The sequence below is a fragment of the Halictus rubicundus genome, chromosome 3 (assembly GCF_050948215.1).
Source record: "Halictus rubicundus isolate RS-2024b chromosome 3, iyHalRubi1_principal, whole genome shotgun sequence".
NCBI classification, from domain to species: domain Eukaryota; kingdom Metazoa; phylum Arthropoda; class Insecta; order Hymenoptera; family Halictidae; genus Halictus; species Halictus rubicundus.
The window spans coordinates 8889157-8914790 of NC_135151.1; the positions used below are offsets into that span (position 1 = coordinate 8889157).

A 25634-nucleotide genomic window follows, 5' to 3' on the forward strand; every position below is an offset into this window, starting at 1 on the left:
AAAGTGAGGAATCAATTCAATATTGCATTAGTGATAGTTCTTCCGTATAAAATATAATATTCATGGGGAGCGGTTTGAATTTTACTTTCCGAAATTTCAATTGAAAATGAAATATTTTCTCTCGCATATTTCGATATAGATAAAGCTGCCTACAAAAACTGTACATATTTTTCTTTCATTAAGCAAATCTGTCACATTCGTCCTGAATGTTATAATAATTTTTTCATTAGAATCCTACGCAATATCATGCTTTATTTAACTTCACATGAGAGTTTCGATTGCAATAATATGACGAACTGGAAAATGCTTCTATCAAGTCTTTGTTATTTCGCAATTAATATGAAATCATACGTTGATCGTGCTACAAATCATTAATTCACCTTGTTCTTTAATGAAACACTACTATCTACAACAAATCAATACATAATAATGACAAGTTCGAATTGACACTACTTCTATTGCTTACAAAATATACAAAAATGGCCTACTTCTGCACGTTTCTATTCTGGTGCATTAAATAGCACCTTTTAAACACCGAAGTAAACGACTACAATAAGTAATTAAAACATTTTCCATAACACATCTAACAAAAAAAAGAACATCCTGCACAAGACTAAAATATGATCTTCAATCATTTCGCCGATAATTTTTCACACTGTCGAATGATCAGCACATCTGGACGGAACATCGTAGTGAAGATTCTCAAGAGTTGTTCTAACGTGTTTCTCGCAAACCCCTTTCAATTAGCATTCTTCTTAGCGGCGGCCATTACGCCACGCCGTGTATTTCTTGGTGAATCTTGCCGTTTCCGCTCGGAGACAAGTACTTTAATTATCCTGGCCTTTGTGTGCGTGTGCGAATTTAAAGAGCGCGAACCTGCTTCCTCGCCCGTGCCTGAAGAGCTTCAATTATATTGAAAAAGCCGGACGCCGCTTGCCACGAACCACTGGCTGACACTTTCGCCCAGTATCTGATCCTTTTCATTCGAGCACCTTCGATGACAATTTATGCAAAAACCACCGTTCGCTTTTTTATCCGAATTCGTCTCGCCTCGATCACGTTTCGCAGGAGCACGAACACTTTTTTCGTAATTGATTTAATAATTCGCGCTCGATGCAAAATTTCAGATTTTACAAAGTGGTTCACATAATGGCAATCACTTGAATATCTCATTCATTTGAATCATACAAAAGATATCCTGTATGCAGTACGTTAGAAATGAGCTTCATATTCAGTCTTAATGTTAGCAGCCTACTCATTAAGTTCATATGATTAATATCTTTGAATGTATTTTTATATCAGTTACAATGCGCAAGGCAGAAATATGTGAACAAATTACCGGAGTCATATGACAAAAATTTATTTGTTATTATTTCTATTGACAGCAACTGGAAGCAAGTGGATTCTGCATTTGAAATATTGAAGGTGCAATGCTGTCATAGTCTTTAATATACGATCATGATGTATCCAGAAAACTGTACACTGAGTGTCAAATATAGAAAACAATTACAATGTTACAATCAAGATTAACCTACTTCGATGATCAACACTGAAAAACGAGTGCATCATTCTATCCACAGTAATGCCTCGATATATGCGCAAATTTCGGGACCGAACTGTCACTTATATCGTGTACGAGCACTGTTCTTGGATCTCTTACCGCTGGCGTAAAACGTACAAAAGGATAAAACAATGGTAAAACTTTTGTTTCTAATGACAGGTTTATGTAACTTTTGTCAACATATCCGTGACATTTTTTATTAAAATGATACCAAACACGACGCAATTTACTTGGAACGTGAGTGTGTAGATAATAGAACCTAACTACAGGGTTACATTAAATTTTCACTTCTTTGTACAATAAATCATGTTGTGTAAGAATTATAAAAAGGATGGATAATGGAGAAATTTCGTTTCGGATAATCGAGGTTCCACTGTATCGTAGATTATACAAGCAACTATGATCCAATCGTGTTTGGTCTCATTTTAATAAAAAAAAAAAAATGTCACGAACACGTTGGCGAAGCTTCATTAAAAGAATAGTTAAAAACAAAACAGTTTCATCATTGAATTATGTTACGTTCGTCTGGGTCCCTCGAGGGGTACAAACCGCGGTAGTGGGTATACATTTTTCTCAAATATCGCCCGGATCTGTTTCACATGTATCGAAGCATTCCTGCAATCAATTACCATGAGACACAATTTGCAATTCGTACGACATTCATTCCTCGGTGGAAAGGCGAAAGACAGGCCGCGAGTCTATCCTTCACCCGTTAATGTTAGCCCCCGCAGCCTGATAATTGCTCGAACTCTACCAATCCGGCAAATTATAGAGATTTAATTTAATGCGGGTTTCTAAAGGTCGTTCCGTTTGGGGTCACGTTGAATGTTCCACGGTTGACGTTGATCATTTCCGTTTGTTCCGTAAATAAATACGCCGGAGAACTCCGCGGGAACAATCGAAAGAGATCCTTCCGAGACGAGGGGGCCCCCTCGTCGTTGTCGCGACGAGAATACAATTCCTTTTCATCCGTATCCCACGGTTCTTTCCGTTTGTTTCGTTGTTTCCATACGCGGCCGATTGTTCCTCAACAAATCTTCGTTTTGCTATCTCCGCGGGAGCGATAATTGCCTGGCTTCGTGTCTCTCCGAGATGAAATAACAACGGCAGATGAACTCCAGCTACGTACCATCATTTTTCACTTCGACTTTCAATCTCTGTCCCGTGATTACCATTCCAATTGCCCTTTTCCAAGAGCGGTCCCGGTCTCGGGGAATCGGCTCGCATAGATGGAAACGTGATTTTTGCTCTCATTGCGTGATACTTCCTGGCCACCGACCGGAGAACTTCCGAAGCAAAATTGCAACGTTTTATAAGAGCTTCGGGTTGGTCATTAACACTAACCGTACGACGACTGGTCAAATTATCAATTTCACATTTTTTTATTTTAGAACTATCGGAATTGCAGAGACGCTGCCATTAGAAACTATTAAACCAATTTCTTCCCCCATATTGTTATAAAAATTGCGAGAAATCTAAATAAGATATTTTTAACCAATCGAAATTAACAATAAAGAAATTACCGCCGGTTAATGGGTTGATGTACCGGACAGATTTTATGCCTTCGCGCCATTCTCGTGGGCGTAAAAGCGAAACAATCGGACTAACGAAACCGAAAGTCACGTTCGGTTTTGCCGTGTTTTCTTTTGTCAGTGGCTCCTTCAATTAGTGAATTAAATATTTGTTTGATCTTGGTCCCTCTGATACGCTTTATGAAAATTGGAATTCGCACAAACACGTACGGGTCTATCGATGGTCTTATGTACGAGCACGGCCGGTAATGGTGAAAACGTGTTTGCAAAATTAATATGATGAGACCAAACGTTCCGAGTGTCATATTTGATGCACGGATTTAATCGCGGAACCGTTTTGCAGGCGCGATTCTTGAAACTCGTACCTTCAACGATGCTTCCAGAGAAGAACAAATTATTTCGAAACGAAAGTTCGTGTATCAATCATCGTTACTGCGAATCGTTTGTATCCTCGTCTCAATTTTTCCGACTGAAAAAGCTTAAACCGTTGTCCAAACTATTAAACTACATGTTACAATGCAATCCCTTTGAGATTGAAATTCAGTTTTATTGCGTTCAATACTGTGCGAAGTGGAAACGAGGAGTGCAAGTGTATTGATCACAAAGTTCTACAGTGTGTAATGCTTAAAATGGATGCAACAATTTTTGAACATTCCATAGGTTTTGAAACTGTGGGTTCACATGTTAGGAAAGGTCTTCTTGTGAAGAAAAATAAATTTCCAAATTCACAAATTAAAAAGGAATGAATGCTCGGTAATTCAGAAGGAATCTGCATAGAAAACTTAAGTTTGGAGTGTTAAGCATTTTTTCGTATCCAACATCTCGACTTTTATTCCAAGGATTTTGTTAAAAAATGGAAGGAGCGTATAATATTAATGAAAAATGTTTTGACTGAAACATTTCTCATACCAACCCATCATATTCGCATCTCTGTTCACGTAAAGATTTATTTCATTTATGTAGCTTGTTGGAAGATTGTGGGAAAATTTATATTGCAGATACATATAGAAGGAAGTTGAAATTAACGTACATTTTTCATCGCAAATATAGATGCAATGCATGTTTAACCCTTTGCACTCGGAGCCATCGATTCTAGAGACATAATGTCCCCTACAGGGGACATCCGAGTGCAAAGGGTTCAAGCAGAACCAAACAAGTAGAAAATACTTTGTACAGATACGTGGTATACGTCACAGAAATACTCGGACAGCTGGAGGCATTCTTTTATGCTTCGTCTTTGCAGTAGGAAATAAAACTCGGAAAACAAAAATTCTCCATCTCCCAGTTTCTAAAAACACAAAGCTTTCTTACAGCTTCGAAGGCTTTTAAGGATTCTTTTACGATAATTAACTTTCCAATTATGTGCTGCAATGTAAGGAAAATATAGGATTAGCCAAAAAGTAATGTCGAATTTTTCGCCAAAAATAAACGCCAATATCTCTCAACTCTAGATTGTACAATACAGGGTGTTCGACTACAGGTGGGAGAAAATTTAAGGGGTGGTTCTTCAAGATAATATAAGACGAAAATGAAGAATAAAAAAATTTCTATTTCGGCTTTGTCTTTTAGTTAATATCAATTAAAAATCCTCGCTCGCACCCAATGGTCAGGCTTCGACACACTTTAGCCAATAATTCAACTAGAACCGAAAATACATGGAATGACCCAATCGGACGGTTTACTGCCGAATTCCTATCATGTCACTTGATACGTGATTGTTACGCACCTCCATGACGTACTCAGCGTAAACTTCTGTTGACCGGGTTGCTGCATTTTAGGCGGATTTTTAATTTTTAATAACTAAAAAATGAAGCCGAAATCGCAATTTATTTATTCTTCATTTTCGTCTTACATTCTCATGGAGAACCACCCCTGAAATTTTCTCCCACCTGTAGTCCAACACCTTGTATAACGTGATCATTATTCTAATCGGATTGATGACTTAATCGTTAACAATCTCGGTAGGTCTACCAAAATATTTATCATCGTTAAAACTATTGTAAAATCTCCATCACGAAACTTTTCGAACTATCACTGCACCGTTCTTCCATGCACAACATCATTGCTATGCACATTAGAGATCTCTTTTGCTGCTTCACCACATTCTCACCTTTGCAAAAATAAAATAGCATAATTGCATATAAATGCATCTTCTCGTTATTCATCTTCAAATCGACATCAGCACTGAAAGAATCATAAATACTAAAATATCAAATACAACGAAGTGACACAATTTTTTGTCCAGGTTTAAAAAATTTAGAAATCTACTTATATTGTGAATGAATCAATTTTTCACCATGACTTGCTCACGGTTGAAGGGTTAAAAAAGTAAATTCTAATTTCTAGATTTAATTTCATTATTAATGTCACTTACGCTATTTCTTCTTAACACTGTTTCTACCAAAGGTATAAGAAGACACCTTTCAAAATTTTTAATAAAAATTTAATGGGACTGCAAAGATGCATTAAACGAGAATTATTCGATAAATCCATTTCCTTGAGTATACAGGATAACTGCTGGTACAATCGAAAAAGGGGTGATTCAAAAATTAAAAGAAATACGTGCAATTAGGTATACATAAAAAAGTGGTTAAAAATATTAATTATTTATTATCAGTATTCTACACATTTTCCATAATTTTCTGTAATCTATCAAACGATATATAAACGTCTAAAATTTGCAGTTTATTTTTCTGTATTTCACCTTCCAGAAATACGAGAGAAAATTCGCATTGCATACTGGGCGGACTAATGAGATACGAATAGCACTTTATTTTAAGAACAGCATAAACGAGCTCTCACGGAAAAGTCCGACATTATTTATTGGCCGACTCTGTAGACGTTCAACAGCATAATTTGTTTAATGGCGAAACAGGCGACCCCGATTTCGTGGAATGCTCGAACAACACGGCTTCGAAGTTTGTACGGTGTTTCCGCGAGACAAGGATCTCCCATCAAGTGTTCTGCGCTCCTGTGGGCATGGGTGACGAGCGTGTTCCTGCGACGGAATAATTCACGCCAAGAGCAATTGATTTTCTCGTGAAGCCAGGCGTCCGTAAACAGGCGCGTGCGAATATTTGTTAACGCGAGGAGATCGCGAGGATGCAACCGTCTCGCCGTCGAAACCCGCTCCAGCACGCAAATGTTCCTCGCGATACTGCGTCGAGAGGGTAATCGTACCCTCTCAATATTTGCTAATGATCGAAAGTTCACGTGCGCGTATCATAGTTGTCGCGTTCCTCACATTCCGCGAGCGGTTCTAAGCTCGGTTTAGCCGTGCGCGAACAAACGAATTTTTCTGCCGAATTTTCAGTTTACGTTTCATGCCACACCTTTTTTCTTTATCAACCCTCAAATGGTAAATTGTTTGCACAGATTACGAAGTATCATACTAGGACCTTTCTAAAACTCTGTATAAATTTCCTCAGATACCTTTCAGTATGATGTCCCAAAATGGTGTACTTCCTTGAAAGAGGTGGTTCCTGAAGTCATTTGAAATAACTTTTTCAAAAAGAAAAGACTTTTTGACTTTCTGACTTTTTTTTTGAAAATGCTCTCCGCGGCTTTGTTAAGGTGGTATTCATGAAGGAACACGGACCAATCAGAGCGCGGCTACAACGGACCTATCGCCGAGCCGGAATTTGTCCGCTATAGCCGCTCTGATTGGTCCGTGTTTTTCAATAATAACTCGAAAACAAAGCGTTTCGGCGCGAATTGCCAAACGAAAAAGAAGAAGAGAATCACCCCAGGTGTCAGCCCTGTCTTTTTCCTACATTCTTCTGGGGCATCTTAGTATAATTTAGGACTAAATAATCAAAATGTTCAGAAGAGAACTTACAGAATCTTGATGTATGTAATTATCGTAGAATACAGTAGAGAACGTTGGTGTACAGAAATGTTGTTGGGGTCATTCGGGACCCTAGTAAATATAACCAGTTAAGGGTTAAGTATGTGAGAGCAATGAAATTCGAGCAATGTATACTACTGTGTAATAGTCTTAGACCACCTCGTGCGGTTTGATTTTTATTAACATTAGAATTATGAAACACTGAAAGTGACTGATTCACATTGGATTGTGAAAATAAGAGGAATATATTTATTCAGATTTTTAGCAGTCTTTTTTATCACAATGTAGGGGAAAGTATTGTTCTAAAATTTTCTACCAAATTGTTCAAGAACTTGAAGCCTCCTTACCGGAAGTCAGTCGGGAATAAAGCCGTTATTACGTTTACGACTTTCATTGTGTTTTACTCGAACGATACTTTTTTAATCGAACCTGTGATGTCCTACAACATTCTCACGCGATTTCTTTTTCAATGTTCAACGAAATACTTGCATGCAACAATTATACACATTCGCAAAATCGCTTTCGCTAGAAATGGAATTAGAGTATCTAGACGTTCTTTGGTCACATGTATAGATCACATGTGTACACAGTGATACTTTACACAGTCAATAGCAATATGTGTAATCAATTACTCGGTAGCCTTAGTGAGCGATTGGAAATCCGAGGAGTAAAATAATTATGAACAGGGAAATCATTTTGATCGAAATCTTTGAATGGGGTTCTGTTTGGTGAATACTATGTAACAAAATTGTTAATGGATGCTCATGGAATATTAGATTTTGAAGCATCTAAACTATTACATTAGGAAATAACGATTTTATGAACGTATGGGGTGAGCCACACAACTAGAAATGTTTATAACAACATGTGCACATGCAACTATACCTTTCATGGTGTAACAGTTAAGAAAAAAAGGTTAGAAACGCAAATAGCAAATAAAAAACATTTTGAAATCAATATAATTCAATAGCTCATTCACTAATTAATATGTCTTCTCTGGCAAATTGCATTAATGCTTCAGCAATTTCATCTCGGCGAGCGTGTATCATACTAATGTTTTATACTATGCGAACGTTTTTATTTAGTTGCTTCAACCATTGCAATTCAACGAGGTTTATATGAACAAATGACATTCATGTCGTATATTCCAATATTACATCGTATAAACAACCTGTCAATTGTTGTTTTGCATGTTTTTGCTTTCGAGATTGTCGGTGACATATTTATATGTAAGTCTATGTTGGCGTAACATTTTCGTGTATTTTTTATTCGCTGAAAATACTACCAGTATTTTCGAGAACACCTGAACTGCAGATTACACATATAAAATTTCTATTTTCTAACAATATAATTCCATATTGCACAAGTGTGTACACAACACTGTAACTGTCGCACTACTCGCATAATTTCGATAGATTCGCGACGAACGAGTTGAAATTATGGTAATAACAATTATGATTAGTAATAACGCGCTACCAACATTTATTTCGCTACCGATCTTCATAGTTGCAATACATTATTAAATGCAATATACTCTGTTAACGAAATATGAAATAAAACCGAGCAAAGAAGTAGAATGCATTTTCCGAATATTACGCTACGCATTATGAGTTCAAGTGCAGCAACGCATAGCAAATTAATTTGTCTCTCTTCGCGTGAAATGCGATATCGTGATCGTCACACATGCGTGGCGAACGTGTTAAATAATTCACGTGGATTCTGACGAATTTTTCTGGTTGTTAATTCAACGAGTTAATAACACTTCTATGATATTTAACGCTTCTTCATTTTTTACATTCTTCTCTTCGATTACTCATAAAATATATTATTTTTTAATTATTTGACCAAAACGAATTCTTCTCCAAATGATTTCATTACGTGGCTATCAAATGAAGCAATTCGTTGCTTCATTTTTTATTTCGTGTTCGAGTAAACTTTTATGAAAATAATTTTTTAGATACTTTCTTAAACATAACACTATACTGCGATCTACTTCTGTGAAGTGATGATTTCTCATATTGGTAGATTTACTACAACATGAATGTCTTTCTAACAAAATATTTGAACCAAAAACAATTTAGAAGCAAAGTTAGACAACGAATAGCAAAGAATAGACTGATAATGAAAAATCCACAGAAAATAAAATTCTCTATTCCATATAATTCGCAAAATAAAAGTAAGATTAAACTTCAACCTTAGCAACCCAGAAATTTTTAATTAATTTTAAATAATCCTGTAGATCTTGACGAGAAAATGCCAAAAATCCAAGTTTTAATGTGAGGTTTTACTTGAATTTCACAGAAAATAAAATTCCCTTTTCCATATAATTCGCAAAATAGAAACAACGAACTGGTTAGGGTAATTCAATGTCTTGAATCGTTATTTTGTTATTCTATTCCAAATGAAATGTGTCCAAGTAGCGTCTAGATAAGTGATCGAATAATTTTCATTCGAATCGTGTGGCTCACCCAGCTGCAGCCGTTCCGATTGCGGCGGGGCAGGCGCGCGTAAATAAATACGAGCTCTTGGAGATAATAAATATAAAGGTGCAGAGCAAAAAGTGCATTCGAGAACTTGAAAGAAATACTGGCTCGATCCGCCTCGGAATCTGCGGGGCCCTGGGTAAGCGACGTATGCCATTGTTCGGTTACCAGTCACGTTCGACAGGTTTCGCTTCGGTTGCCACTAAGAACACTTGACGCTCGTTTTCTTCCCTTCGTTTTCACGTACTTCCGTCCCGGCCTTTGTATCTCTCGACTTCGCGGCATTCGTATTTTACACGTGCCCGGATCCCCGTCTTCCGCGTGGCCACGTGAGCTCGTTAACGCGATCATAAACGCCGGTCGAATACGGACCTGACTGTTTTTCGAGTTCCTTGATCTTCCTCTAGTTGGCTTTCAAAATCAATTGCTCGACGCACTGCGCATTCCACCACCGAAAAACGTTTGTTCGTGCACAGTTGAAACAATCAGAAAACTATTAGACGTACAAATTAATTCGTAGTTATTTCTCGCAATTAATCAGTAGTAACTTTATTCTAAATTCAAATCGTTTCATTTGTACACCTAATACATATTGATCGGGGATCGAAATAAAATAATCTTTCGCTTTTTAAAAAAAAAGTTCTGTTCGAACTCCTACGAATTTTTACTGAAAGAAATATAGGAACTCTTGTGAAAAGTGTTCTTATGGAGCAAACATTTTAGAATCTGTGTGATAAATATTTATAATCAACGATTTTATAATTGATTTTTTTAATGCTCTAGGTTGTTAATAAATGAACAGAACATGTAGAAGACCCCGAACGAATTTATGTTACTGTAATCCAAAGAATTATGGCATACTATGGTACAAATTTTTCAAATGTTCCTTAAGAGTTTCATTCTATTTACAATTTCGTGTTCCCTCGACTGAAATTAAACATGATTCGTGATAGAATAGTCAGGAAAATGTGCAAGCACGACTTTAAAGTGCAAAATAAATCGTTCTCATGTGAAACTTCAACTCATGAATATCCATTTTAAAAGTTTGTGTAACTCGCGCAATTATCAGTACAATTTCCAGGCGTGTCTGACCAATTTTCGACTGTTCTACTTAAAACGGCATTTCATAGCTCGCCGCTTCGTTATTACGGATTTTCCGACGATCTCTCTATTAATTTATATCTCATTACGGTATGCCAATATTATCAAACTGTTGTTAACATTCATAAATATTAATATAAGTAGAAATAATCAATATATTAATTCACGCGTGCTCGATGAATTACAAATTAGACCTCATCGAAAATGAAGATTTTCGCGATAACAATTTAATTAACATTTTGATTGTAATCGTGTATGAAGAACCGTTTCGATTATAATTATACCACGTATGATTCTCGCCCTTTCTCGCTAGGGAAAGAAATTTATAAATGTATTCAATGTGAAACGTTGCTCTCATGCTAGGTGTATTCATCGTTGATCCTTCCATCAAAATCATTTTGAAACATGAGAATTACGATTTAAAGGTATCAAAAATATCTGATATTGTAATTAGAGGTAGATTTTAACATGATAAATGTGGTGATTATTTGAGTCGAATTTGATGGGTTCTGTATGAGAAACGAATAAATTGAATGACTTCAAGTCACTTGAGGTGAACAGTATATTACGCTAAGAAGGCTTAAACGCCCCAGAACGAGTGTCAAGATCTTTACACAATTAGCAAATTAAACTGGATGCAGTAGAATATCAGTTAAATACAACTGGTCGCTTAATTTAATTCAGTTTACAGCAAGACTTCAAGTAACATCGTTTAATATCAAGGCACTTAACCGTGCATAATATGCAACAGCTCCGTTAAAGCAAACAAACATTTTGATTTGCGATCCCGGCGACTGAGTACATATCCCATTTACAATTATCGGTAGTAATATCATCAACAACGCGATATCGATCGATACTCTTGCATAAAAGATGAATTCTTTCTTCGAGGCGATCTAGAAGACAATCCAGAGTACAAAAATATACTTTCTTTTAAATTGCAACCTTTCTTATAATGCTCCTTTCAATTACGAGTAAGAACAACGGGCTTATTCAGTCGGATTCGAATGTTTAATGAAATATAAGTGATTGCAAAATTCGTGTTTGAAGTAACGTGTCGCTGCGCTGAAAGAATAACAGAAATTAATTAAAATAATGCAGTTCGAACGAGGACGAATCCAGGCTTACCCAGACAAACGACGCATTCTTTCTCGCTACACCGACTTACCATTCCTTTCTTGAAATTTTAAAAAATTGACCTGTCGCTTTTCTAATCCTCTCTCTTTCTCTCTGTCTCTTTCTGTCTCTTTCTCATCTTTTTTCCTTCTTCTCTCTTACTCTGGATCTCTCTCTCTCTCTCTCTCTCTCTCTCTCTTTCTCTCTCTCTTCCTCTTTGTCTTACTCTTCCATCTCTCTCTCTCTTCGAATTGCGTAAATATTCGTTTCCTTTATATTAGATTGTTCTGCACAATACACTCACATGCGCTGTTGTTTCGTTCGTTCGCTTCGTATTGTTATATTTGTGGAGCAATATGTCGCTGTCATATGAACACATTGCGAACACAATCGCATACGTATGTACACAAAGGTTACGTTGTTACCAGGCAACACACAATTATCGTTGGAGACGTTTTCTGATAATCACATTTACCGGGAATAAACTCCGATAACTAGAGCATTAACTGCTGCCCGTATTACATCGACAAACAATCGTGCACCAGTTTTCTACTAAACGAAGATCCATGGTACCTTATTTGTTTCTCCGAAACGTTTAATGCCCGTTGAAAGCAAATGTTTATTACACACGAGCAGAGCAGAAGGTAATAAGCGCTGCTTAATTATGTGCATCATGAGAGTCGCGACAATTAACGTGAATTTGACAGGATTAAATGGTGAACTCAGTGTTAAATAATATCACAAAGTAGCGACATAGAATGGAAACGAAAATTTCTGCATTCGATCTTAATCGAATTACGTGGTACAAAGATTGACTTAAATCACATTGAAAAGTGTTACTGTAAAAAGGTTCACAAAGAATTACCAACTAACGTGAATTTGACAGGATAATGTCGTATATAAAAACACAATGAAGTTTATTGGTTCCTTAATGTTTCTGAATTCTCAATACAAACATGCGTGACTCAGTTTGCGTTAAAATATTTCTGTACAAAATAAATGTTGCGTTACTGAAGAGAAGCAAATTCTAAGTTTGAGGGCTACAATGAACTATAGAATTGTCATTCAGAGCCAAGTTGTCTCTCAAGCACAGATAAGAAATAGCGGTAATTTTTAGAGAATATAATGTTAGAACGTGAACACTTTGAATTTTAATCAATTTTTCCTCTGAATTTTAAATTGTCTGCTCACGATCCTTTTATTTATGCAATTCTGCTTTCTTATGATCACTTTTCGTCGTTGGGAAAAAATATTTAATACAACATCCAATTATTATTGAAAGTATCCGTTTCAACTCTGTAAGGGTATCGTGGCATCCCCAGTGAAATTTACCCTGATTTTTGTAACAGCATTGCAGGACAGTTGTAAATATGACATTTCTTTAACTTGTGAATATTTCGGTTTTTCAATCTGAAACTACGCGCTTGACAGTATTTTAGAAAATGTGAACGGAATTTTTAGGAAGTACGGTGTACTATTTCTTAGTCCAAGAAAACAATATACCACTTCGGGGTTAATAAAGTTCGACAGAATGAGATTATTGGTGTTTTCTTCTGTTGTAAAAGTTTTGTTAAGTTAATTTCGATGTGTTTTGAAATTTTATAGTTTCGCACGAATTTGTTTCGGCTGTTGAAATTACAGCTTGTCTGGATAGGTTCGTGTCTACTCTCTCAGCAACTGAGAAAGATTGCTATACAATTAAAAGAGACCAGTGAGGTCGCAATAACAGAAACTCGTAAAGTACGCTATACGATGCCACCCGAAATTTGTTACTACATCGTTTACGGGAAACATTCAAGTATTAATTACTCTCGCGCCGAATGAAATTTAATTACAGTCGAAATTCACGAGACGCGGCGTTTCGCAGCAACAAAATACTGTTGCGAAAATAAATGATGATGTTGCTGTGTGTGTACGTTAACTGAGATACATCGTATTGTCTTAAAACCAATTAGTCCTCTTGTTTGTATAGAAAATTGCCAGAAAATTGTCGACTAGTCTTCTTTCATTTAGTCGCTTTTATTTGAGACTGTAAATATTCATTGTTTGCAATAACACGTGGGTTTATAATGGCACTTAGGGTTATGAAATTAAGAAATTGATTTGGAGCTTATGCGACTTTGATTTTCGAAAATGTTCCTCGACAAAGATCATTATTGTACTTTATGTAAATATAGAGCAATGAAACTCAAGTATTGTGAACCTACTGCATAGAATGTAGAGAAAATCATGGCACTATCCTGAACGATATACAGAATGAAACGAAAATGCGAAGCTTCGGATGAAATATTTTTATTCCGAGTATTAGATGACTGTGCAATACAATATTACATTTGATAATACATGAAAACATGACTACATACAATATCCTTAATTTCATAAAAAATTTTCTTCAAACTCCAGCTGTTATTAATTTACTGATCATAGCAATGTTATTAGAAAAATTACTATTACACACAATAAATCAATATTAGGAGAAATCTTCTTCGGAAAGATCGAAAGTCGCTCAAATTTTGTTCGAACTAATCATTTCAACAATAACGGTCCGAATAGATGTTTAATAATCTATACTCGAAGAAAGGACAAACGTACAAATACGTGGTTGTTGTTCAAGCTTCTGGAAAACCTTTTAACTCGAACTCGAAGTCGGTGAGAGCCTGAACGCGGCTGTTCGCGCTTTTGTTGGCCGCCGACGCCGAATCCGTCTCGTTTATTCGAACGACAGGAAAAATAACGTGGAATTCTGGTTGACAATGGCTCGCGCGAGCACCCTCGACGAAGTGACGTTGCCGGATGTTTTGTTAAAATTATATCGGGCCGAAAAATTCGTTTTGCGACAGGCTGTCGTTACGGTGGCGGCCGGCCAGAGGCAGCGGCGGAGGCATCGAATAAAAATGAATTCGATGTTAAATACAAGCTCGAGGCGAGGCGTCGCCAGTGGAATAAGGTCAGGGTAACGTTGCAGCTTTGAGCTTGGCAAAAAAAAGATTGAATTTTTCGCTGTACTTCGTCGCACTTGCCCCATTTCCCAGGTTCCATAATGAGGAAAGAAAAGACGACGTTGTTTCACTTTGGAGAATGGTGCCCGTCGGTTTCGATCTTCAGCGGCCAGCTGCCTAGAAATAATCGATGCAGGAATCGTGTCTCATCTTCGTTAATTGTAATTACGTTCCCGGGACGATAGAAGGCTAAAACGTTTCCCTCCAAAATTACTGTTCTTTGTGTCCGCTTTCATTCTGCTTTTGAACGTTCCTCGACTCCGCGTCGCAGATGAAACGATTACTTTCGAACCAATCGGCTGTGCTGGTAATCATGCTGACCTGTTATTACAACATTTATATGTTACGAACACGTGTAACACTAGATCTACATCGAAACACTCGTTCAATATTATACCGAGAGAAAGACAATCGAAAACTGCGTAACAAAAATTTATTTTATTTAAAATTTTTGTAAATCACTCTGACTCGGTCAATAAATAGGAAAACAATGTAAAACCATGTGAGACAAATGTTTGTATAGATGACTACGAGTCAAAGAAGTACTACATTTCTATTGATTAATAAATAGAAAGACAATGTAAAACCGCATCTGGCAAATTTTTGTACAAATCACTACGAGTGAAACAATTAACAAACCTTCATTGAACGATACTGATTGATCTGTTATTAATAGACAGTGGGTTTTATGCATTGATGACAAAAATGAGTAGATGTAATTCAAAACAGTAAAAACATTAGAAGAATTTAAAAATACTGTTAGATTATTTTCAATGTATTGAACATATTAAGAAAGAAAACAATTTTCTATTTTACTATAGTTTGTTGGAATTCAGGTAGACAATTTTTATTTTGCATAAAGATCCGCTGTCTATGTAGTTATTAACATGTGACGTATTAGGTGATGTAATTCCGTATGTGATTCTGTCAAATTTACGTTAAAAATTTGGTAATTCGTGTAACGAGAAACACAAACAAGACTACCTTCTGTGTCTGCAGTGATTTGTATTTTCGACGAGCTATTTTTCAAGAAATTATGTCTATGCTGTTAGGTGTACCAACAAACAATCGAATATTATCTAAGACCTTTTAGGTTCTATCGTTAATGAACCATTAAATTACATAGATCCAAATGTATTGAACAGAAAAATTGAGACTGGTGGATTGTCGATTGTTGCATCTAACATAAAAGCGTGCTCGATAAATGCACATTATTCGAAACGTCGTCCAAGTTTGCAACGCTCGACCTCAGGTTCATTCGAGCTCCTCGATTCTCTGAACGTCCACCATGTGGCTGTGGTGACGTTCGATGACGTTCCCGAAAAGTCATTAACGAATGAAACACACGCTAGATTCGATCGGATTCGCGGTGACGTTCGGCGTAGGAAAGAATCGTTTTTCTTTTATTCATTTGGAAGCTACTCGCATCACGTATACTGCCAAATAGTTCTGAGGATCTTTTGCTCACTTGCATGACGTCGTGCTGTACTACTACTATTATTAATTACACTGTTTCTCTTCTATTATTATTATTATTATTATTATTATTATTATTATTGTTAGTATTGCTCTTATTAACTCGAGACACACTCACTTAGCGTTTGAAAGAAGACACCCAGACTCGTAATTATTATGTTTATCTTGTTGCTGTTGAAACACGAACGTTCACGATTCTATTCATGTAAACGAAAGTTGTCTGGTCATGGTCTGATCGATTTTGTGTATCTGGACGAGCTTTTCTCTTCTTTCCTGCCGTCTCTTTTAGTTCGTCTCGATCTGCTGTTGCATAATGACTGCCACATAAACTAAATATCGGATATTGTCGAACGTTTCTGTATTTTACGCCGTCCTATTTTGATTTCATAACAATTAGGCTTTCTTCTGTACGCCTTCTTACCTGCGTTTCTCGTTCTGTACCGCCTCCGTTTCACTCTGCCTTCATTTTCGATTCCGATTCTTTTCCTCGTCTACGAGATCTTTCATTTTCACTTCTCCCGTGCGCTTTATTTCTCTACTTTTTCGTTCACTGTCTCTACTTCTCTCTCTCTCTCTCTCTCTCTCTCTCTCTCTCTCTCTCTCTCTCTCTCTTTCTCCATCTCTGTCTCTCTGACTCTGTTTCTCTATCGCTCTGTCCATCCTCCTCGCTAATTATCTATTCTGATTTTGGTTTCGTCTATGCAAGCTGCTGGCTCATTGGGTTTTCTGAAAGTGCCTGTAATACTCGGACATTGCCTGTAACACTATATGCTTTCCACATCTACGTTAAGTACTTATACACGTGTAATGTCTGTTAATTGATGTTGGTATGTTTCGTACGAACGATATATAGTATATTATAAATATATACGACATATATGTATGAATAATATATACAATTATATATTTATAGTGTACAGTGCCGCTGGTAATTGTTCGAACGACTCTGAACATTCTGCGAACAAAACTCTATAATCGAAGAGTGGTAAGCTTACGAATCCGGCCGCAATACGATAAAATCTTCGCAAGAATACATGATTCGGATTCGAAAAAATGTTGGAAACATGTTCGAAAACATGTTTAGTATGCCGTTGTCTCTCGAAACGCATAATCTCAATTGAATCGAAATCAATCAGTGCATCACAAAAATGTAAAATTTCTCTGTCGTTTGGACATTTATGAACGGTACTGTGCCTGTTCGGTCAATCATAAATATATAATCATATATATATATATATAATTGTATACAGCAGCTAATTTACATTTTGGTTGTATATAATGTATGCGTTAGTGCGTATATATTGCCGCGCGAGTATATACACATTAACGTCTGCATACTTAAGGATATCGAATGATACGATATCTAGAACCAACATCATGCACGGTATTGCGATATACTTCTATGGATACGCGTACATATCCTGATGTTCTTCGTTCGCTGAACGCGAATAAAAGGCCGCAGAGAGCATCGATCGTTTAATACGTAACCAATACGAACGATCGTTTATTAATCGTGATATAAAGTGGCCGCAACAATGCACAATGAAATATTTAGCGTCGGTTAGATCGTATGAAAGACTCGCGATCATTTCCTACCGGCTAAACGATCGATGGCGGGGTGATGGGAGAGGGAATGCATTAATGAACAGCACTGGAACGTGATTTTGCCTTTCTTTTTCTTTTTTGTTTTTTAAATTCTCTCTAATGGAGCTATCGGTAATGCGAAACATTTTAATGATTCCGGGTAAGAATAGACGCATCGTTCCGGCCGGTTAAAAATTGCAACGTTCCACCGAATATTCTTCGCACGTTTCGCAGGATCACCATTTTGTCGCGTTCCTTGAAATGTTAACGACGCTAATTCACTGCAGCGAGACACTTAACTTCGATAATTATCAGGAACAATTATCAGGAATAAGCGTCACCGATTAAACGAGAAAATGTTCTACCGTGCATTTGCTTGAATTTCATTCTGGGGGAACAATTGTTGGCAAGGAACAAAAGTAGTAAAGTCATATTGAAACGAATGTGGGAAAAAATTTTTCAACGTCGTCAAATCGTTTGAATTCGTGAAATTTTCGGGAAAAAACAGCAAGTTCAATTTGTCACTCGATTTTATAATAAAAAGGATTTTTTGAAAAATAAGGTCAAGGGTTCAAAAATAACGATTTCGCCCCGTAAAATGAGCACAGACAGAATATTGTAAGATTTTTTTTACACGAAGTTACAGAAGTTCAAATATCGTGAATTTTTCAGAGATGGGAAAAGATTTTTATTTCAATTTGCAGTCAATGAAACTCGCGAGTAGAAAATGTAATACTAGCTTGACCTGATAACATTTCGTAGTCTCGCAATTGTTACTGGAAATAAGGGCAAAGACATCATGAAACATAATCATTAATTAGATACATGATTATGATGGGATTATAGATCTTCATGCATTTATGACATTTGCAAACACGTTAATATAATCAAAGCCTTAGGCAAACAAATACTAATGATTTTGATGGATCATGTATATTGATATTTGTTAATTAGTAATGATATATCTATTTGTTTCCACTACAAGGAATCTTGTAATTAACGAAATAAATTCGCTCATTTTCTGCAACAGTTACATAAAAAAGATTTGCAATTCTTCGGCTCGTAATACAAAACGAAAGAATTGTTCATAATTTATCATGTTTGATCCAATTAGATGACTTCAACGTCGTAGTTATGTATTTGAATTTAAAATATGATTCATATTGAAATTTCAAGGAAAGTGACATATTTCTGTTAAGTACAATTTCTTTCTTTCCTGCGGCAATAATAATGCATACGAAAGTATAACTTCATAAGAATATTGCTGTGAAAATAGGAATTGTTTTAAGGGTAAATAGGTGTATCCCTGAAAAAAAATACTTGATAGACAAAATAAATATTAATACAAAAAAAAATGTTTTTTTTTTTCTAAAGTACATACTGAGAAAAATTTTACTGAATAAAAATATTATACATCATTCCACACAGTTTCGATGCTATACTAATTTTTGCATTTTACTGTGACCTTATTATAACTCTATAGCAATCGAGAACACGTAAACTCTTTTTCTCTAAAATCGTGAATTTTTTATTGTGTGACTGTTGCGGCAAAGTGCGAATTCCTCTCTGATTCCGATTTATACAAGACAGTCGGCGAAACTGGAATAAAGATTGCCATTTTAATTTTTAGAACAATTACTGCAGTGTTTGCGGTAATCCACGGCTAAATGTCCGCTAAGATGTCCGCGGTTAAATGTCCACAAAGGCTCCGTGGTTGATCGATTATTCTCAAAAGGAGATCGTTCGGTTCGGAACAGCTTTCGGAACGGGCAGAAAGTTTTGACTTTACGGCGCCTAGAGAAATAATTACGGGAACCAGCCGCAATTACGCAGGCGCTTTAATTCAGGCTTTATAGACCGTATCTGTCTTTCTCCGTCTCGACGGCAACGTTTAGTGCAATATGCCGCGGCGCCTGCCCAAATTACCGGCGCAGGTAAATGAAATTGGCTCAAGCCTCCCCTTTTCTGAAGCCTTCTAACCACCTCTCTCTCTTTCTCTCTCTCTCTCTCTCTCTCTCTCTCTCTCTCTCTCTCTCTCTCTCTCTCTCTCTTTCTTCTCCCTCCGTTTCTCTCTCCACCTTATCGTCTTGCTTCAGTCTTGATCACTCTTAATTTCTGTGTTTCTTCTTGCTTCCTTCCCCAATGTTCCTCCGAGGCATCTAGAAGACATCTTAACTCGAAGACTTTTATCTCGCCAAAGACCCCCCCGTTCGCTGTTTGCCCAGGATGTCCTGTAACTGATAACGTGACCAAATAGAGAGGCATTTTTAAACGAAAACGCGAAACAAAGTCTACGGTAAGCCCTCTTTGTACACACGAAGCTTTCTCTCGAGAAAATTGGTCAGAAAGGTACTGGCAGACGCTGATATATCGAGTCCCGAGGGACCTCGAAATTTTATACAAACATAGGTTCGTAAATTCTTGATTAAACCTCCCGGAAAAATGTGACTGGGCTTGTTTCTCAACATACTTGTGCAATTTGTTTGAGCGAAAGACACGTATTTCATGGACTCGCTGAAAGAAAAAATTTACGAGAACCTGATGTCAACCCTACATTGATAAGAACAGGTTTGACGGATTTATATTGAATCTCTTACAGTTGTATAGTAAAAACGACTTGCTACAGTAAAAAACATTTATTTTTGTCTTCTTTCAATTTGTATAGATTAATTAATAAAAATTGTATGTCTACATAAATATTCGATTGCAACTACGCTGCAGATCTTTGAGTATTTTGGTGTTTATGATACTTTTATAATATTCTATCCACAAGAAACGTTGCTCTCATCTTAATTTTTACAAAAATTAGCACGATGATACGCGATCTAATTAAGTATAACTTCTAAGAAAGAATTTGTGATCCTATGTTCATATAACAATTTCTCTTCCTGTCAACTCCAAAACATGTTACATGTTTGTCTTTTGTCATACTTATACAAACGCCAGTAAATTTCTGAAATGATATGTTGAACTGTAATTGAATGTCAATTTATAACGCATTGTAAAATATTAAACGAGGCGCGAGTATAACAAAAGTTCCTTCCGACAGTTACAGAAAAAATTGAAACGTGGCGCAGGATTAAAAATATTCAGCCGGTTCTAATTTAATGATCAGAGACGAGTTATTGATAAATTTCGATTCGGCCGACGAGGGACGTTCCAATAGAATTTTCCATGATCATTTTAATCTCTATGTGCTCTGCACGCTGCATATTTTACCAGCCAGATAATTTCCTTCATCATTAATTCTTTCCCCGTATCGGTCTCCTAATTTTAACCCATTAGCACAGAAACCTCGTAACAATCCCTCCCACCCCCTCCCGTTAATACCTCTTCAATTGACTAGTGCCCGCTTCGGTCTTTGATAACACACATTTATCGTCTTTCCAATCACTCGATCTTTCACGGCCCTGCTCGCAGAGCAGCGTCGCGCTTCATCCCTTCATGCATTTTACGTTCATTCGATCCCCGGCAAACGTTTCATTTCTGCATTCTTCTTCCGCCTGCTGAAACCACTTCCATCGTTTTTCCCGCTTAATCCTCTCTTTGCGACCCTTCATTTCCACCGCCGCCCTCCAGCGCGATCTACAGGGTGGGTCGCCTAAGACAAACTACCTGAATACAGTAGAAGTGGCCTGAACAACTTCTTCCCCGTCGTCGCTTCTCGACCCCACTACCAGTGTTCTGCCCCCCCCCCTTACTGTCCACTTTATATTACCCAAGACCTGAACAACTTCCCCGCCGTCGCTTCTCGACCCCACTACTGGCCACTTCATATTACCTAAGACCTGAGTAACTTCTTCCCCGCCGCCGCTTCTGGACCCCACTACCAGTGTTCCGGTTCCCCCACTACTGACTACTTTATATTACCTAAGACCTGAACAACTTTTTCCCCGCCGTCGCTTCTCGACCCCACTACCTGTGTTCCGGTTTCCCCACTACTGGCCACTTCATATTCCCCTACCGTGCGTGTGTTCAACGGTGCCGCCGAAATTCCCTCTGACGAGATACATGACGTCACGTTCCAAGAATTGTGCCTGCTACATACCAATAGCGGGGGTAACTAGCACGAATCGCGACGTTCGGCTCCCATCCCCACTACTCAAAAATGTACCCACCAAAAGCAATTCTCTCGATCTGCGATAGACTACACTATAGACTCGTGACGTCACTCGGTTCTGACTATAGCATTTCCCCCACTATCGTGCCAGACCTGCAGTAGTATCTCGTTCGTTGCACGAAACAGGACCGAAGATGCGTGCAAAAGTCGAGGAAAAATGTAGAATAGTTTTGCTATTCGTCAAGAAAACTAATAAAGGAAAATATTAAAATAAATTGATAGTGGGTACCCGGTTATTGACATAAGGGTTAATCTATTTAAATGGAACCATGTACTTTTGATCACCTGCGATTGTAGCCCTTCGAAAGACAATTTCAATGACCACAGTCTTCAAGGTCAATCGAGGTTATCTCTTCTTATCTCAAAAAGTATGAAAGTTATTCAACTGGCTCGTCTTAGGTGGCTCACCCTGTATATACTTCAGTCATTTTCTCATCTGTGCCATCGCCGTTTCAAAGTATCTTGCTCCGGCGAGTTTCTTCCCTGTTTTCCTAAGGGCGCATTTACACTGCCGCCGCCTGCCTGTTCGCGGGAACACGCTCGAAACCCTGCCTGAAAGCAGATGATTTTAATGGGAACAACGGGCGATGCGCTCGGATCCTGTTCCGTCGAAAACAATGCGAGACAATCACTATAGCCCGACGTTAGAAAACAAATAAATTGGTCTTTCTCTGCCGAGTGTTCATTTCCGAAGACGAAAGCTGAAGAACCGTTCGACACTAATCGAGTCCTCTTTTGAAATATTCAATCTACAAACTCGTGGTTCATTCTTCGTATGTTGGATCTTTCTAACAAATTTGTAAGAAAAAAGACAAAGTTTCTAACAAATTTGTGTTCCTTTTGTTTTCAATCATTCTTTTAAGAGACTTTCACCAGTATATCCGAGACATTTTTCTAATTAAAATGAGACCGCACATGATATAATTGGGATTATATTTACTTGGTTAATCCACGATACAGTGGAACCTCGGTTCTCCGAACCTACATCTGAATTCTCCACTATCCTTCAATCTATAGCGAATCGTACACACCACGATTTATTGTACAAATTAGTAAATATTTAATCTAACACTGTAACTAGGTAAGTAATTATCTAAACACTTGTGTTCCACGGATTGGTTCGGATAATCGAGGTTTTACCGTTTCGTGGATAAAACAATGTGATCCAAATCGATTCGTGTTTGATATCATTTTAATCAGAAAAATGTCGCGAATATTCTAGTAAAAATCTCCTTAAAAAATCATTCGAAACTAACATGCTTTATCACCGATTCATCCCTTTAAATCTACATTCGACGCTGGCAGTAAGAGATCATAAAACAGTGTCCGTATACAATATAGGTAACATTTCGGTTCCAAATCTTTCATATACATTGGGACATTACTGTATTGGGAATGTCACAGCATCGTGAACCATAATAAAAAATAATAAAAATTATCTAAATCCTCAGACAGTACATGAACGTACAATGATTGTCAGGGTTTTGAAGAGGCTCGCGGCGCGGCGGCTCGAATGGTCCACTTAAGTGTTAACGACCGGAAGCGTTTTTTCCATGGCTTGTTAAAGCAAAGTGCCGAATATTCGTGCCGGTGGCTTGTCGTGGCAGTGTAAACGTGCGTCTATGGTGCCGGTACAAGCGCCATGCCTTCTCCTGTCTCCTTAACTCCGTTACTCGATGCTCCTCCCTATTTACGCGCCATTTCTCTTTATCTCGACCACCCACTCTATCCAGTGATAGTCGTTCTCCACCCTCTATCTCCTCCACGGCTCCTCGCTCACACCTTTACAGAGATAGTACGCATCCCTAATAACCGGCAATAGGAGGACGGATAAGGCGTCGTTCACGAAGATCGTTTCTGATAGGATTAACAGTTTCGCGAGTGCCGAAGGTGCTCAACATTCATAGTTCTCGCCGAGACGGTTATTAGAATCTGTTGGCGCACCGGGTAAGTCACGAAAAGCAGAATACTTAAAGTTTTTGTTGACTTAATGTACAATCGGCGAGAAAAGTCTTTGTACGCTTTGAAGTGGAGATACTTTTTTAACCGTTATGTGAATAACCGAGTACCCAGCTACCCACTTCTAATTGTTTTCTTTTTTCTTTAATTTCTTTAAAATTTCTGTTGGAAACATCAAAATTATTATGGAGTTTTAATTATTACGGGTTATTGACATAAAGGTAACAGTGGATCAAATGACATGAAGTTTTTCAAGGCAGAAGAATTCAGAAGAATTAGAACGCCCATTTTACTACAGGATGTGAAAAAAGAATTTTCGAGAAATTGCTGTGTATTGTGCTGTTTACAGGTTTTTTGTCCAAGCTAAGATGCAATTTTCTGAAACATTTTTTTGAACTGATGTCGTTTGAACCAATTTTGAAAAAGTAATTCTGTTTTATAGTGTGCGAGTTCTTTTTAAAGACTGCATCCTTGTATTTCATAAATTTGCAAATTTCATGCATACATAAAGATTCACAATCTCTTCATAAATGTCGTGTATTAGGTTGTTGCAAAAAAATAATTGCGGTTTTAAATTAGCCACTTTAGTAGTTCATATTATCTCAATGGAATATACTTTAATATAGTTCATGAAGCGGTTTATCATTGAGCAGGTCTTACTAAACCGTGATCATTTCCAGTCGTTTGTGCTGTTTCTAAAATATAACCTTGTTTATTTCGCCACGTCAGTGTTAAGGCAACTTAAAAATACAAAAAACAGTAAGTACTCTCCTTATCTCTGCGACACGCCCATAAATTCTGTATCGCCTAGTGTGTTCATAATTAAAGCAATGTTTCCATTCCGAATTAATGGTAGCGAAGCATCTTAGTAATGACTAACGACTGTCGTTCAGCGTACACATTTAATGTGCTACAGTTTATAGTTTATAGTCATTGAAGTATACTGCTCTAAATATATACTGCTCCAAAGTTTCTATAAGATAGTTTATAGCTCATTTTATCGCATTTTCTTAATTGGCTCTCTTACTGAAGGTAAATTTATTTAGAATAGCGTGCGTAAAATGTTTAAGCAATGTGAAATGCAGAAGGTTTAATCAGTGTACGAGAAAGTATATAATCGAGTCATTTTATAGGAATGATGTTTATTATACAGGGTAATCCATTTAAGAGGGCCACCTAAATTACTTGCAAAATGTTCGTTGCATGGAAAAATGGTTTAAACAAAAGTTGTGTAATATAAAGACACGTAATTTCACGTAATCTGATCATTTGGTTATTTTTATCAAACAAAAAGAATTACACAAAGAATTGTTTAAATATGGTTTGAATAATTATTAGTTTTTGGATTCGTACATTCTAACAGATTTTCGTTATCTTTTGTGCGAACATAAAAATCATTTATACAATAATAATTAGTTGTTGGGCCATTACATTCAAATAGTATTTTGTTATTTTACTTTTTTATCGAGATATGAAGATCAGCTTGAAATTTTAATCCTAAAATTTAGAACTGCAGTTGGAAAAACTGTTGAACACTAAGTAAAAATACAATTATTACTAGACTGCGAATCTATACGCAAAATACAAATTGTCTCCATCAATTACACGCCATAGTATCTAAACAGAAATTCCTTCTTTCTTCAATAATTTCGTGGATTTGAAAATTACATATGGATATCACCTTACTTTTCTAATCTTTCTATTGCTCCGAATTTCTCCTCATTTTTCTCATTAATGCATCCAAATCCGCAGCTTAATTGTTGCGTGCTCCTCTTGACACAACTTTTTTCGAAGCATTTCTCCGTGTAACAGTTAACAAACAATTTGAACGGCACACACGGCTAAATCGCCCAGTA

At 37.1% G+C, this 25634-nt stretch overlaps 1 protein-coding gene and 2 long non-coding RNA genes across 7 annotated transcripts in view; 1 reads left to right on the top strand and 2 right to left on the bottom strand.

Annotated features, from left to right (window-relative positions):
* The window catches only part of Nachralpha6 (nicotinic acetylcholine receptor alpha6), a 471989-nt gene that overhangs the window by 383648 nt on the left and 62707 nt on the right, over window positions 1-25634 (top strand). The window lies entirely within an intron of this gene.
* Window positions 14192-16666, bottom strand: LOC143352257 (uncharacterized). Its single transcript, XR_013081885.1, has 3 exons — window positions 16537-16666; window positions 16234-16444; window positions 14192-14960 (listed from the first exon to the last, which is right to left on the bottom strand). It is a non-coding gene; the product is annotated as an uncharacterized LOC143352257 (long non-coding RNA).
* Window positions 18967-25634, bottom strand: part of LOC143352601 (uncharacterized) — an 86485-nt gene continuing 79817 nt past the window's right edge. For 2 of the 5 annotated variants that reach the window (XR_013081970.1, XR_013081973.1), the window contains exons 2-3: window positions 22228-22371; window positions 18967-19936 (exon numbers count right to left, since the gene is read on the bottom strand). This is a non-coding gene — a long non-coding RNA (uncharacterized LOC143352601). Of the gene's footprint in view, window positions 19937-19983; window positions 20214-22227; window positions 22372-23287; window positions 23931-25634 lie in introns of those variants that run through there. The other 3 variants (XR_013081974.1, XR_013081972.1, XR_013081971.1) reach the window with 3 other exon arrangements.